General features: G+C 31.5%; 1 non-coding gene across 1 annotated transcript; it reads right to left on the bottom strand.

Moving 5' to 3' along the window:
- Nucleotides 1-13,766: 13,766 nt before the first annotated feature.
- Nucleotides 13,767-13,873, bottom strand: LOC124899029. The gene has a single exon (XR_007056168.1). It is a non-coding gene; the product is annotated as a small nucleolar RNA R71 (small nucleolar RNA).
- Between the last annotated feature and the right edge of the window lie 3,708 nt (nucleotides 13,874-17,581).

The raw sequence follows: 17,581 nt of genomic DNA, 5'->3' as shown, positions 1-17,581 counted from the left end.
TTAATATATTATACCTGAGTTTATAATATATTTTCTCTGTCAAAATGAGTTTCTTATGAAATAGAAAAATAATTTTCCAAGTGAAAGTAGGAAAAACAAATCTCATAAATAATATTTCAAGTTTATTATGTACTTCCTACCAATTCAACGCCCCTAACATGAGGTTGTCTAACGGTGACTTAAAATTAAATCAGTTTTCATTCGAACCAGATCAATTACTCTTCCTGCTTGGTTGAGAAACCCAACGCCACTATTCTTGAACAACTTGGAGTCGGACCTTCTTTCCCACTATTATGAACATGAAAATAATAGTCCAAATCAGATCCAGCTGTTCACTGCCCCTATCAGAAATAGGATTTAGAACCCAACGCTACACTAGTCTAATAGACCCAAAGTAGTCCAGCACGACCCCCTCGGCCAGCTAGGTTGAATATTTTCTGAACCGAATCGGTTGAGCCCGACCCCTTAATACCTTTATTCTAACCCATATCTTTCGACCATCTCATTTCCATCGTCCTTTATTGATAACTTTCAAAGGTGAAAGAGATATTGTTTCTCAAATTCAAAAGTTTAAGGGGATTAAGCGAAATTTACTATATTTATTTGTGCCTTGAACTTTAAATAATTTCTTCATCTTAAAGCTACTATGTCAACTAAGAAATAATTAAGTGTTGCTGTGTTGGGTCAAACATATATAAATGCTAGCTATTCTCAGTGATATAAACAAAGTATCATTTATCTTACTTAAAGTATTTGTCTAATTAAGCTATCAACATTTAAAAAAAAAAATATTTGAGAAATAATGTGTGCCTGCTATAATTGTGTATACTATAAGGTTGAAAATTTCTAAGATGCTTTAAAAGCCAGAAGAAGCACATGAGCAAGCTGATAAGAAGAATCGAATACAGTGTAGATTAACAGGTAAGACAAAAGGTTTCATTACTTTAATGTTTTATCTAATAAACTAGTTAAATTATCCGCGCTTCGCGCGGTCTTAATAATACAAATAATTTATTAAATAATATATAGATAGATCTTTATATGAAAAGAATATAAAATTAAAAAATACAAAAAAAAATAATTACACCGACTCAATCGCTTCTCAAAATAATAGACGTACAATTCATAGATTAAATATATTAACAACATGTAATCATCTACTTTAGAAGGTGAAGAGCAAAATATTTATTCTTGTAATTATAATGATTAAAAATAAATCAAATAATACACTATTTCTCAAAGTTAAAAAGAAAGAAAAAGAAGAAATAAATAAAACATAAAGGTTTCTTTTTTTATGTATATAATTTTTTTTAAAAATAAATCAGATAAATACACTATTTTTTAAAATTAAAAAAAAAAAAAAAGAACAAAACATAAATGATTCTTTTTCGTGTATATAAATTTTTTCATAATTACCGCACGTTCATAAAAATTTTAGAATTAATTACCTCATTTTCCTTTCTCGACCCCATGTTCCTTTATATTTCTCAAATTTTATGTCATGGATATTTATTGATAGTCCTAAAACTTAATCATAACTAAGACCAAATAATGAATATATTTCAATTATTAAAATTTATTTAGCTATCGGTGGATGTTGGTTGCTTTGTATTGCTTTACATGTAATTAATGGAAATAAGCTTGACAACTAAAAAAATCAATTATAAATTAAGAAACTTAATTAATAATTCGTAAATTTTCAACTACAACTCATTCATTTGAACCGAAAGGAATTATAGACTTAAAAATTAAACTTAAGAGGCATCATATATAGAGATAGAAATAAGACAATACACATATTATTATATTTTTAATCATTAATTAAAAAATAAAAAGAAAGATAAAATCAATGCATAATTGTCCAAGCTCTTGTCGATAGCCACTTCCACAAACCTTTAACCATTTAATAGCATCTTCTTCTCTTTCAAGTGAAATAAAAACATAAATATCATAGTGAAAATGAAAGATAATCTTCGGTAAAATCGCATGAAATAAAATATATGAACTTTTATTGAAAGAAAAACAAAATGAATACATTAACGTCTCGGTATTATGTACTTCCATAAGCTTAAAAAAATCAATTATAAATTAAGAAACTTAATTAATAATTAGAAAATTTCCAACTCCAAAGTTATTCATTTAACCAAAAGAAATTATAGACTCAAAAATAGAACTTAAGAGACATCATATACAGATATAGTAATAAGACAATACACATATTATTATATTTTAATCATTAGTTGAAAAATAAAAAGAAAGCTGAAATCAAATGTTCGAGCTCTTACCGATATCCACTTCCATAAGCCTTTCGCCATTTAAGAACATTTTCTTCTCTTTTAAGTGAAATAAAAACATAAATATCATAGTGAAAATGAAGAATAACCTTGAGTAAAATCGCATGAAATAAAACATATGAAATTCTATAGAAAGAAAAAATGGAATGAATACATAAATGTCTCGATATCTACTTTCACAAGCCTATCACCATTCAAAAGTCTTCTTTTTCTTTTCAAAATAGACAAAAGCATGAATATAATAGTGAAAATGAAAAATAACCTTGGGTAAAATCGCATGAAATAAAACATATGAAATTCTATAGAAAGAAAAAACAGAATGAATGCATAAATGTCTCGATATCTACTTCCACAAGTCTATCACCATTCAAAAGTCTTCTTTTTCTTTTCAAAACAGACAAAAGCATGAATATAATAGTGAAAATGAAGGGTGACCTTCCATAGCATCTCATGAAACAAAAAATATGAATTTATATACATAAAAATAAAGAAATACCAAGAGGTATCATTAACTTTTGTATTAAATATTTAGGGGTTATAAATATAAAATCATGAATAACTTGAGAGTTACAAATACTATTAGTAGAAATTAAATAGATGAGTTACCTCAAACATTTTTTTTTCCTTTTATTACATAATAAATAGAGTTTAAATGTGGTGACTTTGATTTTTTTTAAACACACAGATATTTAAAATACGGAGAAAAATCAATAAATATCCAAAAAATCACAAAAAAGATAAATAGGGTTGGAGGCCTCTAAAGCATTCCACACAGGATTGACTATTGATCTCCTTTATATATATATATATATATATATATATATGTATTGATTGATTGATTGATTCCTTTATATTTCTCAAATTTTATGTCATGCATATTTATTGATAGTCCTAAAACTTAATCATAACTAAGACCAAATAATGACCAAATTTATTTAGCTATCAGTGGATGTTGGTTGCTTTGTATTGCTTTACATGTGATTAATGAAAATAATGCGCTGTGGGGATACCTTGGGAAACAAAAAAAAATGGAAATAAGCTAGACACCTACAAAAATCAATTATAAATTAAGAAACTTAATTAATAATTCGTAAATTTTCAACTACAAATTATTCATTTGAACCAAAAGGAACTACAGACTTAAAAATTGAACTTAAAGGCATCATATATAGATATAGAAATAAGACAATACACATATTATTATATTTTTAATCATTAATTAAAAAATAAAAAGAAAGATAAAATCAATGCATAATTGTCCAAGCTCTTGCCGATATCCACTTCCACAAGTCTTTAACCATTTAATAGCATGTTCTTCTTTTTCAAGCTAAATAAAAACATAAATATTATAGTGAAAATGAAGGATAACCTTCGGTAAAATCGCATGAAATAAAATATATGAACTTCTATAGAAAGAAAAACAAAATGAATATATTAATGTCTCGGTATATACTTCCATAAGCCTAAAAAAATCAATTATAAATTAAGAAATTTAATTAATAATTAGAAAATTTTCAACTACAAAGTTATTCATTTAACCAAAAGAAATTATAGACTTAAAAATAGAACTTAAGAGGCATCATATATAGATATAGAAATAAGATGATAGACAAATTATTATATTTTTAATCATTAGTTGAAAAATAAAATAAAGATGAAATCAAATGTCCGAGCTCTTGCGATATCCACTTTCACAAGCCTTTACCATTTAAGAGCATTTTTTTTAAGTGAGATAAAAACATAAACATCATAATGAAAATGGAGAATAACCTTGGGTAAAATCGCATGAAATAAAACATATGAAATTCTATAAAAAGAAAAAATGGAATGAATACATAAATGTCTCGATATCTACTTCCACAAGCCTATCACCATTCAAAAGTCTTCTTTTTCTTTTCAAAACAGACAAAAGCATGAATATAATAGTGAAAATGAAAGGTGACCTTAGATAGCATCTCATCAAACAAAAAATATGAATTTATATACATAAAAATAAAGGAATAACATAAGGTAACATTAATTTTTGTATTAAATATTTAGGAGATAAATATAAAATCATGAATAGCTTGAGAGTTACAAATAATATTAGTAGAAATTAAATAGATGAGTTACCTCAAATATTTTTTTTCTTATTCTAACTCTAACCTTCCTACTTCTTCTTTTAGTTTTTGATTCTCTTATAGGGTACTCATGGAAAAGTTTGCATTAAAAAGTCTTCAATGGATGAACTTAATACTAAGGTGATTGGAACTACATGTCCCATTGAGCAAGTGGTTGTTCATAAGAAGAATATAGGTAAAGAGAATTATTTTGAACTTGTCCAAGATGAGACTTATGACAAGAAGTCCAACAAGACAGATATAGAGCCAACGCTAATGAGCAAGAAAAAATGAGGTAATATTATTCCTTTGCTACATAAGACCAAATTAAGGCATGACTCCTCAAGTCTTAGTGATTGTAAGGAAAAAAAATATTTGCTACTAGTGATGAGAAAATCCGTGACTATTACGATACAAGTGATCAAATGCCCATTGTTGAACCTATTCATGATTCCTTGTTGGTGAATTTGAGCAGCTACTTAGAATTTAATAGAGATTGTATTTTGAGATTGAAAGATTCTTCTAACCTTCTTGAAATTTCCTATGCTTATGTGAATAAATGTTGTGTGGAAAAATCTTTAAGTATAATTGATGATGCTTGGCTATATCATAAAAGTGTTAAATTTGATACATATTTTATGGAGCTTATGACGTCTTTGACAAGCCCAGTGGAGTACTTTATTGATAGAGCTAAATTGGAGAGACACATATCATTCCCTACGTTATCTAAACATGAATATTGTTGTGCTCATACAAGGAAGATAATTTTCTATTAAGATGATGATGTCCACATGCTTTATAAAGGTGTATTTATACATGTAAGGATTAATTGGGTTAAGTGGATGCATAATCACTATCTTATTTTATTCCTACCATTGTTGTTTTCAATAATGGATGTTGTTTACTATTGTATGTCGTCTTGATTATGCGAGATTCAAATTCGAGGATGAATTATTTTCAAGAAGAGGGGAATAATAGCATCTAGGCTGTCCCACTTGCATTAAGATTGACGGGCTTCAATATGAATCAAAAAGATGCTTATGATGGAAGAAGAGTCCAAGAATGAGTCCAAGAATTATGGAGAAGCATGGGCTAAGTGATACACATATTTCATGATTCAATTTCAAGTCTAAATGCCAAAGATTGGGCCCATAGGGTTTTGATTAAATCAGAAACTTTTGTTTTCCTAGTTTAAAGTTTCCAACTGGGGTTACAGGTTGGACCTCGATTAGCTCAGATTGGGGCAAATTGGTTAGATGATACCTCCCACAGTCTCAGTTACAGTCTCAGTTCAGTATTCAGTTCAGAGTTCAGTTTCAGGTTTGCTTGACCATGGCATATAGTTATTAGTTATTTAGTTATCAGTATTTCAGTTTACAGACTATTTTAGAATCATGTTATACGCTTGGTCTTGCATTCTCAGATAATACAATTTATATGCGTTCATGTTTGGTCATCTCATGTTGTTCAGTTAGTCCTTATCTCATATGCATAGTACTCCATAGTTTTAGTCTAGTTATTCAGACTAAGTACAGTACAGCCTTACATGACCCATATTTAGCTATCAGTCATTCAATTAATCAAATAAGCTTAGTATATGTCACGTTTGGTTCTGTGTGTTTAGGTATTCACACTCAGTATGATTATATATTCAGATCCCCGATGTGATGTCAGTTTTCATCACATAGTTTCAGACTCAGTATTCATAAATTATTCATATTTTACTGTATCCCAGCTTCAGTTCTACTTATATTATTAAAGTAAAGTTTTACAGAAATTAAGTGTAGAGATTCACCATCTTATCAGAGTATGTTTGTCACTCATGCTTTAAGTGCTTTAAGATATTTCAATTTTCAGTTTACTCCAGCCTATTGGTGAGTCTACTTATACTTAACATGCAGGTTTTAAGATTACGTATGAAATCAGTTTTACTTATTGCATTCACCCCTGCATACTCAGTACATTCTAGTAGTACTGATCCATATATACGTCTGTATGGCTACATTGTTTCATAATGTAGGTACCATTTGTAGCCAGCACATCACGATCAGACAGTTGCAGATTTCAGCCAGCAGGAAATGAGTTCTCTTACTTTGGGAACTCCGGACAATTTTAGTTTATGTACAGTTTGTTCATTTTCATTTGTATTGATTAGTGGTAGTTGGAGGCATGTCCTAGCTATTTGTAGTCAGTATAGTAGAGACTTCATAAATGTCAGTCAGAGTCAATCATGTAAATTTCAGTTTCTTCCTTCAGTTCTATCAGATTGAAAACTTTTTCAGAAATGTATTTATTCAGATTATGCCATGTTTATGTTTTCGCACAACAGAACACATTATTTATTTTATTATAATTCAGTTGCTTAATAGTATGCCAGTTCATGGGTTAGCTTGGGATCACTTGTGGTTCCAAGTACCGTGTGGCGTTCAGGGTGTACTCCCGGGGCGCTACAGCTTTATAACAACTGTAAGAGATGGACGAAGTCAAAATTGAAAAAAATCTCTTATTGGGACAGTACAAACAAGCTTAGCATGTATATTTTAATAATTATCCTAATTTACAAATATCTTCGAATGATGAGAATTCTCTAAATGCTTTGGCATTAAGTATTAAACTACATGATTATAATTATATGTCAGGAACTGAAGTCATATGTATATGTTATAGAATTTGTTATAAACCTTTATATACTTTAAACCTTATGTGTAAAATTATGAATTTTAAAAATGAAACTAATCTAATAGAAACTAATTTTGGTAGATCAAAAGTCTTACTAAGAGACCTATTAAATAGGATGAAATTGATTTTTTCAAAGAATGAATTTTTGAGGAAGCTAACCCTGCTCAAAATAATATGAATAGTGAAATCATGGATATTGAACAGACCACAAATGATACTATTAAAATCATATTTTTAGATTTCACACCTTTAATAAATAGAGTTGATAATCTTAGCATTACATCTATATTGACTAGATCAACTTCTTCTTATATCTCTCCGATTGATTATATAGTAAATTTTTCATCAAGATCTTCTACTTTTAGACTAGAAAAAAATAATAGAGTTAATAATATTATATTGGATAGGGATAATATAGCTAATGTTATTTTAGATTTGGACCTAACTGAGTCCGAAATAATTTTTTCTACAAATTTTAAATGAATCAAAATAAAATTGATCTTATCATGAGATCACCGGTAAGAAAAAAATTCTCAAATGAGTTCTTTCAATCAAAGTGAAAACTCTTTAGGAGATGATTTTTTCAAAGCTTTAATAAGGAAAAAAAGAATTTATTTCAGGAAGAATTTTATAAATATCTTTCTAATCATACTAAAATAATTGCTTTTGTTTCATGGTTTATAGCAAGATATGTTGATGGTTATATTTCTATATTAGAAAGAGATTGTAACATAAATTATGGTGAAATCATCAAGTCAGTATTTCTTCCTCAAGAATCTTTTTAAATTGAAACAGATGATAATATAATTAATTTTGCTGCATTTGCAAAGTTACTTGAAAATGATACTATTATTATTACGGCTCAACATGTTAATTATGCTAATATTTATATGAGCATATTGGGTGAACAAATTATTTTCATTTATGATAGAATTGATAGGCTATTTATGTAAAGAAAATAGATTCTACTGATACTAGAAGAAAGGAACAAGTCTCAACAGCTACTACAAATATTCAACCTCCCCCTGACATCACAAAATTTAAATTTTAAAAAGGTCTTAATGATTTAGAAAAATTATTAGAAGAAAAATTTAATGGATTAAAAATTAGTCCTCTAAACATCCGTAACAATTTTGAAAATGATAATTATAAAGTCTCAAGTGAGATTAATAAAATCTCAAAAAAAATATACTAGAAAATCGATTCAAAGAATGTACTACTATCTCAGACCTACTTCCTAAGATGTTTTATTAGAGGAACAAGAAATAATGGTCTCTAATAGTTATAAAGGAAAAGAAATCTATGAATGAAATATAGATGGTTATAGTAATAGGCAAATTCCAACAATAGTACACCGAATATTAATGTACAATATAATTTGCAAAGCTAATGAAAATCTTGATAAAACTATTGCAGAAATGATTACTGCAGGATTTACTGTCCAGTTAAAAAGTTGGTGAGATAATTATTTAATTTAGAATCAGCGCCATAAAATATTACAATTGATTAAGCAGAAAGATGGTTAACCCGTTCAAAATGCAGTTTATACTCTAATCCTTAATATTATAGAACATTTCTCAGGAAGATGGTCTGACAATAGTGAAATCATTAGGACTATGCTTCAAAACTTAAAATATAAAACTCTTATAACTTGGATGATATAAGAATGTATTTTTATCTAGAGTTATGAAATTAACAGAATGTAATAATTCTCATTGAAAGTTTAAATTCATAGATGGATTACCAACCCTCTTTGTGGAAAGATTTAGAAAAAAGCTTAGAGGATCAACGAAGAGTACAAATATGATGATTATATCAATGAAAAATTAATTAATATTTAAACCCAAAAGGTTATCTTTATGTAATGAGATCAAATTAATCAACAAATCAAAAGACATCGTCTTAATGAAAGACAACAATTATATGAATTTTGTGAATAATTTGCTATTGACATTCCAAAGAATTCTACAGAGCCTTATAGACACAAAAAGAGACACAAAATTTATGATAAAAAAATAGGAGACTTGAGGTCTAGAAGAAAGAAAAATTTTAAAACAAGAAAAGATTATATTAAACCCAACAAGCCTAATGATTGTTAAAAATATGCTAGAGTAGGTCATTATGCCAATAAATTTTAAAGTTAAGGATAAGATATAAAATCTCAACATAGATGAGGAGATAAAATAATCTTTGTTTAGAATTCTATTAAATTATTCTATGAAAAATTCAAGCTCGTATCAAAGTAATAATGAGAATTCCTCTACAGATAAAGATTTAAGAGTTGTTTGAAAGTCTTTAATGATGAGTGTTGACACCTAATTTTTGCTATCCACGACTAAATTTAATCCCGAGTTTCTTCGATTTTTAATAAAATCAAAATTTTTATTTCATCTGAATAAATGTGTTCTAAATTATTTATTTTGGGTTAGTTTTGTCATTTAAGTGATGATTATATGTTTTCGTATTTACATATACGAGATTGTATAAATTTTTTACTTAAATGCACATTTTTATCAAAATTGGACTATTATTGAGATTAATCTTGAAAATTAATTCATATGGGTAAAATCTTGATTTAAACATAATTTATTCTCAAAAATAATTTATTTGAAGAAATATTTATTTATTTTTATTGAATCAAGAAGCTCGGGGTTAAATCGGTTAATAATTCATATCAGATCTTATTTAAATTTTAGTCAATTTATTGAATTTGGTCATAATTGAAATCAATTTAGTCATAATTTCAATTGGCCAATTAATTTTCAATATGACTTTAATTTAAATAAAATTATCTAAAATTACGATTTAGGGCCACAATTGCAACATAATTGACCAATTGATTTTCAATTGGCCAAAATTTATATGAGATTGGCTAATTTCAATTTAATTTTGGCTATTTAATAATTTTCTAAGCCAATCTACCCATTCAAATCCTAAAATTCAAATTTGTACTATATTGTACAATTCTATCTCAACATTATCCTCTTTTCCATTTAAATTTCAAAATTTATACCAGATTGTACAATTCCCCCTCAACATTATCCTCTTTTTTTCATTTGAATTTTAAAATTTGTACTAGATTATGCAATCCCTCTCAACCTTGTCTTTTTTCCATTTTAAAAATTCAAAATTTGTACTAGATTGTACAATTTCACCTCACCTTATCCTCTAACAAACCTTATCCTCAATTTTTAATTCTCAAAACACCCCTAAGTTCAATTTCCCACATTGATGGACTCAAAGAATTGAATCTTCATCGTTTCCTAAAAATACTGCTACTATTTTAGTAGAAGGTCAAGTCAAAAAGAGTTGAAAAAAGCTTTTTTGAGCGATTAGTTAAATTTTTTCTAGCAAAATTTTTAGAAAAGCGAATGGGTACTCGAAGTTCTCAAAAGCTTTGATCTTTTCTCTGGTGATCAAGACTCCGAAGAAGACTCGAAGTCCCATTTTGCTACTCCGAAAAAGGTAAACACACATTTTATTTTTTAGTTTTGTTATCATTTCTCTTTTTCATCTCCTTCTTCGTAGTTTCGTAGTTGTAATTTTGTTTACTGGAATGTTTGCTATAGACGGCCTTGAAGGTCATAGGATGTTGTGATATCAATATTATGGCTATTTTTGTGTTCATGGTGTAAAATGAGCTAACAATGGCCGAATGTGTTTCTTTGGCTTTTTTCTTTGATTATTTTGATTAGATGGATAAATTTTTGACTTTTTCTTGATTAAAATACATACTCATGCCTTGTTTAAATTCATTATTGGTTGATATTTTCGCTTTTATCATGTAAAGTTGTTTCCTTTATGTAAAAAAGAATAGCCACTATTGTTTGTTTCACCTTATAAATTTGATGGATAAAGTTTTGATCTTTGCTTGATTGAAATACGTACTCATTCCTTATTGAAATTCGTTGTTGGTGGATATGTTAGCTTGTAGCATGTAAAGTTATTTTTTTTATGTCAAAAAAGAATAGTCACTATCGTTTGTTACGCCTTAATAAATTAGATGGACAAAGTTTGATTTTTACTTGATTAAAATACGTATTCATGCCTTGTTTAAATTCGTTATTGGTGGATAAGTTCTCTTTTAGCATGTGAGTTTGTTTCCTTTATGTCAAAAGGAATAGTTACTATTGTTAAGGGTTCGTGAAATTGTTTTTCAATTTGAAGTAGTGAGTTAATGTATCTAGGGATTTTGACACGACCCGATCCCGGACCTTGTCGTAATAGGCATTCTAAGTCTAACCAGGACCGGGGAGTGCCCCTTTCCCCCGATTACCCAACCCAACCACCTATATTCGGCCTTAGATAAGCTGAATTTCAAACATATAACAAGATAGGACCACAACCGTAACCGACCCAATCGAGTCCAACCGTACCGCAATAACCACTCAACCATACCAAACCAAACTGATCTTGGGCATATTTATATGTTCAAAGCACCAATATGCACCCAAATTTGGACTTGTTTCGATAACTTTTATATAAATTCTTGAGTATATTTCAACTTTAATTCTATTTCGTGCCTAATGGATATGATTAGTGCTTTCAGGCTAAAATCATGAAGAATTGGACGTAATTGGATACAGTGATGATATGGAATGATTGAAGGAATCGAAGGTATTGAAATATAGCTCAAAAAGGCAAGCTGGAAGTCAGAAATTCCCATTTGCAGAGACTCCGTGTCGCGCAGACCAACAAAATAACGTTGGTTGAATTCTAGTGGAGAAGCGCGATTATGGAGCGACACGGAGAAGCTAAAATTCTCATTTGGCAAAATCCAGTGTTGGTCCGTGATTATGGTGTATCGCGGAGAAGAATGAAGTCATAGTTGTTACTTTCCAGTGTAGGTTCGCGATTTTATCACGTCGCGGTGCAGTCCCAATTGTCAATTTATGCCACCTGGAAGTTTAGCGCGTCGTAGAGGAAAGATATTTCACAATTATCTAAATCCAGTGGCTCATCGCGATAGTGGTGCATTGCGGTGAGGGTGTATTTCATAATTTCACTGAATAATTGAATTTTCCGATTGCTCGAATTTTGATTGAAAATGACATTGGATGGTATAGTGCGACATGCCGTCTGACAAAAGCGGGAAGATTTTTAGTATTTTGTCCCAGCTATAAAAGGAAAAATCCAGGATAATTTGGGAGGACTTTTTGGCAAGCATAGGAGCAGCGGAAAAGCACAAAGTTCTCTCTTTTAGGGTTCTTAGACATTCTTTTCAACTTCTTTATTTCAAAATTCATTCTTGGTATGATTAATTGCTTATTTTGGTTGTTAAATTCAAACATGAATGGCTTAATACCCTTGTTCTGGGGTTGAGGCCAAGAACATGATTACTCTTTGATATTCATTATAGTAGTTTCTTTTTGGATTATCATCTGGGTTGTTCTTAATTTCTTAAGCTTACTATTTTAATGCTTGGCCGCCATTAAAATAAATTTATATTTCTATGTGAATCCGAGAGTAGAATCGTAAATTATAATAAGGAAAATTAGGAGAAAGTTTCTTACTTTTTTATAAAATAGGGGTTTGAATTAGCATCTAGGATAGGGATATACCTAGAAGCCTTGTTTGGTTCAATTGCAAGAAGATAACTTTATGAATCTAGAAGAATTGTTGTATCTCTGCGGGAGTTGTAGCTGCAATATTTAATAGATAGAAGATTTTAGGTCGGGAGATCAAGATCGTTGCCTAAACCTTGCGAACCAACAATCCGACAACCAATAAGACTACTATAAGAATGGAGATTTGTATGATTGTTTGAAAAGCCATAACCCTGGAATTCATATCATTATTGTTTAGAACCGTTGCTTGCGTTGCTCTAGTCATTCACTTTTATTTCTTATTTAATAATTTACATTTTTATTCTCAAATTCAAAATCATCTTGATACCTTACAACACTTAATACTTATTGTCTAAAACTAAAAGTTTGTTAAATTTTTAGTTGCTTAGTCCTCGTGAGAATGATATATGATTGTCTAAATCACTATAATACTTGAATGATCACGTGCACTTGCATGTGCGTCTGAGTCGCAACAAGTTTTTGGCGCCGTTGTCGGGGACTAATATAATTAGTAAATTGCTAAATTTTTGGTTTTTGATATTAAGTTTAGGTGTTAACAACTTGATCTTAGCGGCTGAATTTTGTAGGTTTAGCTGAATCCATGACTGGTGAGAGATAAAGAGTTGGTAGAGCCTTTTGTAGAACCAGAACAAATCTTTCGACAAAGGCAAAGAATGACTGAACAAAGAAATGAACCGGCTGATCCAAATGTTGAAAATATTCCACCTTCGGTTATTCCAGTTATTCCTGCTCAACCAGATGCTAAACCTATTCGTGAGGTGGCAATCCCACTCACGAATCATGTGACGAGCAGTATTCTCAAGCCCGAACCAAGAGGTTGATTTGAATTGAAGCAGAATATGGTGCAATTTCTGAATTCAGTGGGGCAATTTCATTACCTTTCACATGAAGATCCACAGCAGTAGATACAAACCTTCTTAGAAATAAATGATACTTACATTCCTGAAGGTGTGAGTTCTGGTTATGTCAAGTTGACACTCTTTCCCTTCTCTCTAATGGGGGAAGCAAAAAGGTGGTTATATGCTGAACCACCACTCTTTATCACTATATGGGAGGATCTAGCTCAGAAATTCCTTATTCGATTCTTTCTATCTGGGAAAACTGAATGCTTGAGGAGCGAGATCTTGAGTTTCAGATAGAAATAAGGAGGGAATCTCTACCAAGCTTAGGAGAGATTTAAGGGTATGCTCAGAAATTGCCCTCACCATCATCAGTCAAACGATGTTCTTGTGCATACTTTCATTGAGGGATTGGAGCCAAATATAAAAATTCTCTTGGATTCAGCAGTAGGTGGATAGGCTCTTGAGAAGACATATGAAGAATTGTACACACTGTTGAATTGAATTTCACAAGGGAAGCCTAACTAGCATACAGATTCAAGGAGTACTCCTAGAAAGGTTGCAAGGGTATTGGAGGTAGATCAGTTCACCGCTTTACAGGCATAGATCACAACCATGCAAAATCATATGATTACTCAGCTTAATAACATAAAGTTGGGTATTACACAACTAGAAGCCATAACAAATGCAGTCCAATAGGTGAATTCTTGGTGTGAAGTTTGTGGAAGTGGTGAACACACAATAGATGCATGTTCTGTTAATCCAGATTCTGTCAACTATGTGGGAAATGCAAATCGGCAGGGACAACAAAATTTTGGTAACACTTATAATCCCAATTGGAGGAACCATCCTAATTTCTTATGGGGTGGAAATCAGATATAGAATGCAAATCAGTACAAGGGACAAGTACAACCAAATCAACAGCCAGCTTAGAATAATCAAGCTACCACTGCTCAAACTAGCAATACGGAGGAATTAATAAAGCAGTTTATGGCTCAACAAGCGTAATTTGCAACTGAAATTAAGACTCAACAGGCACAGTTTGTAGCTGAGTTGAAGAGAACAATTGATTATGAGAAATATAAAGTTGCAACTGGGTAATACAAGGCGTCAAGGAGCATTACCTAGTAATACAGAGACAAATCTTAAACAGGTGAGTGCAGTTACAACAAGAAGTGGGCTGCAAACTAAGGAGATAGTTCAGGAGCAGGCTAATCTTATAATTGCTGATGAGGGTGCTAAAAACAATACAGAGAAAGAAGTCAAGAAAAAAGTGACAAGTGAAGAAATTCACGTGGAGAAGAAGACTCTTCCCTTACCTTTTCCTCAAAGGGCAAGGAAGCATCAAAAGGAAGAGAGTTACAAAAAGTTCTTAGATCTTCTGAAGCAGGTTCAAGTGAATCTTCCTCTTGTTGACATTCTGCAAAATGTGCCAAAATATGCAAAATACTTAAAGGACATAGTTGCGAATAAAAACCGGTTGACCGAGTATGCTATAGTTGCACTTACTTTAGAGTGCACGTTCAAGATTTAAAACAAATTGCCTATAAAGCTTAAGGATCCAGGTAGTTTCATCTTGCAGATTACCATTGGACAGACCATTAGTGCACGGGGATTGTGTAACTTGGGAGCTAGCATAAATCTTATGCCCACATCGTGGTACTCAAAAGATGGGTCTTGGGAGTCCCAAACCCACAACTACTATTTTGCAGTTAGTAGATCGATCACTTGCTAGGCCGGATGGTATTATTAAAGATGTGTTGGTACAAGTAGGATCTTTAATCTTTTCGGTGGATTTTGTAATTCTTGACTTTAAGGCTGATCTAGTGGTTTCATTTATTTTAGGACGACCCTTCTTAGCAACTGGACAGTTACTAATTGATGTAGCAGCCGAAAAAATAACAATGTGAGCGCACACTAAAACTACCAGCTATATATGAGGAGTTGTCATCTATATCAGTTATTGACCTTGCTTCAGATTGACAGTTGCTGTTGTCTGATGATCCATTAGAGCAAGCTTTGCTGGTTCATGATTTTTATAGAGATGTAGAAGTATTAGAATTGGTCTAGGATATGAATTTGGCAGTGCTTGAGATGAAGAAAGTGCCTTTCGAGCCATTGAATAGGCCAATTGGCCCATCACCCAGAGCCTCAGTTGAAGAAGCTCTTCAACTGGAACTTAAGGTTCTCCTTCCTAAATTACAATATGTTTTTCTTGGTGATCAAGATACTTTGCCTGCTATTTTGTTTGCAGGGTTATCAGATATACAGGTAAAGGAAACCATAGTAGTTCTAAAGAGGAGAAGAAAGACGATGGGTTGGCAAATGTCTGATATTACAGGAATAAATCCAGCATTTTGCATGCACAACATCTACATGGAAGAGAGTTACAGACCAAAAGTGCATCTATAAAGAAGGTTGAATTTTGTGATGACGGAGGTGGCCAAAAAAGAGTGATCAAGTGGTTAGATAGTGGTATTATCTACCCAATTTCCAATAGCAATGGGTGAGTCCAATTCACTGTGTACCAAAAAAAGAAGGGATGACCGTGGTAACTAATGATGATAATGAGTTGATACCTACACGCATGGTGACCACTTAGAGGATCTGTATTGACTATCGGATGTTGAATGAAGCAACTCGTAAAGATCACTATCCTATTCCTTTCATTGACCAAATACTGGATAGATTGGCAGGACAAGAGTATTATTATTCTCTTGATGGGTACTCCGGCTACAATCAAATTATTATAGCACCGGAAGACCTGGAGAAGACCACTTTTACTTAACCCTATGGCACATACGCGTTCAGACGCATGCCCTTCGGCCTATGCAATGCACCTGCTATTTTTCAGAGATATATGATGGTGATATTCTTTGACATGGTTGAAAAATTTGTGGAAGTATTCATGGATGATTTCTCTGTGTACGGTAATTCTTTTAAAATATGCTTGCAAAATCTTAATAGAGTCCTGGCTCGATGCGAAGAGATAAACTTGGTGCTAAATTGGGAAAAGTGCTACTTTATGAAGGAAGAAATTATCCTAGGCCATAAAGTGTTATGTAAAGGACTCGAAGTAGATAAGGCAAAGGTTGAATTGATTGAAAAGTTGCCACATCCAGTCACAGTCAAAGGAGTGCAGAGCTTTCTGGGACATGTAGGTTTTTATAGGCGGTTCATTCAAGATTTCTCAAAGATTTCAAGCCCCATATGCAAATTATTGGAGAAAGAGGCCAAGTTTGAGTTTGGGGTAGATTGTCAAGAAGCTTTGAAAAACTAAAGAAGAAGTTGACTAAAACACCTATTCTGATCGCACCAGATTGGGAGTTACTATTTGAGCTAATGTGTGATGCTAGTGACGTTGTTGTGGGAGAGTTTTTGGGTTAGAGAAGAGATAAGGTGTTTCACTCGATCTACTATGTTAGCAAAGTGTTGAATGATGCTCAAGTTAATTATACAATTATAGAGAAAGACATATTGGCAGTGGTGTACGGATTCGACAAGTTTAGATCTTACTTAGTTGGCACTAAGGTTATTGTTCATACTAACCACACTACTATTAAGTATCTTGTGAACAAAAAGGATGCAAAGACTCAATTGATTAGGTGGATTCTTCTACTACAAGAATTTGATCTTGAGGTTCGAGATCGGAAGGGAGCTGAAAATCAAGTTACTGACCACTTGTCACGACTGGAAATTCAAAACCATATTGTTGATGACTCTCTTAGCATTAAGGAAGAGCTTTCTGATGAAAAATTATTGTTTTTTGATGCAGTTGAGTTCCCATGGTATGCTGATATTCTGAATTTGATAGCTTGTGAGGTGTACCCTCCTGATGCCACCATACAACAAAGAAAGAAATTACTTCATGATTCTCGTGCCTATATTTGGGATAAACTGTATCTCTTCAAGTAGGGTCTAGATAGAGTTATTCATAGGTGTATCCCAGAGGCTAAATTTTCAAAGGTTCTACAAGATTGCCATTCATGTCCTTATGGTGGACATTATGAGGGTGAGAGGACTGCTAGAAAAGTGCTGCAATCAGGTTTGTTCTGGCCTATGTTGTTTAGAGGCACAATTGA

This window comes from Capsicum annuum, chromosome 5 (genome assembly GCF_002878395.1).
Source record: "Capsicum annuum cultivar UCD-10X-F1 chromosome 5, UCD10Xv1.1, whole genome shotgun sequence".
Lineage (NCBI taxonomy): Eukaryota > Viridiplantae > Streptophyta > Magnoliopsida > Solanales > Solanaceae > Capsicum > Capsicum annuum.
This window is presented reverse-complemented; position numbering and strand designations above follow the sequence as displayed.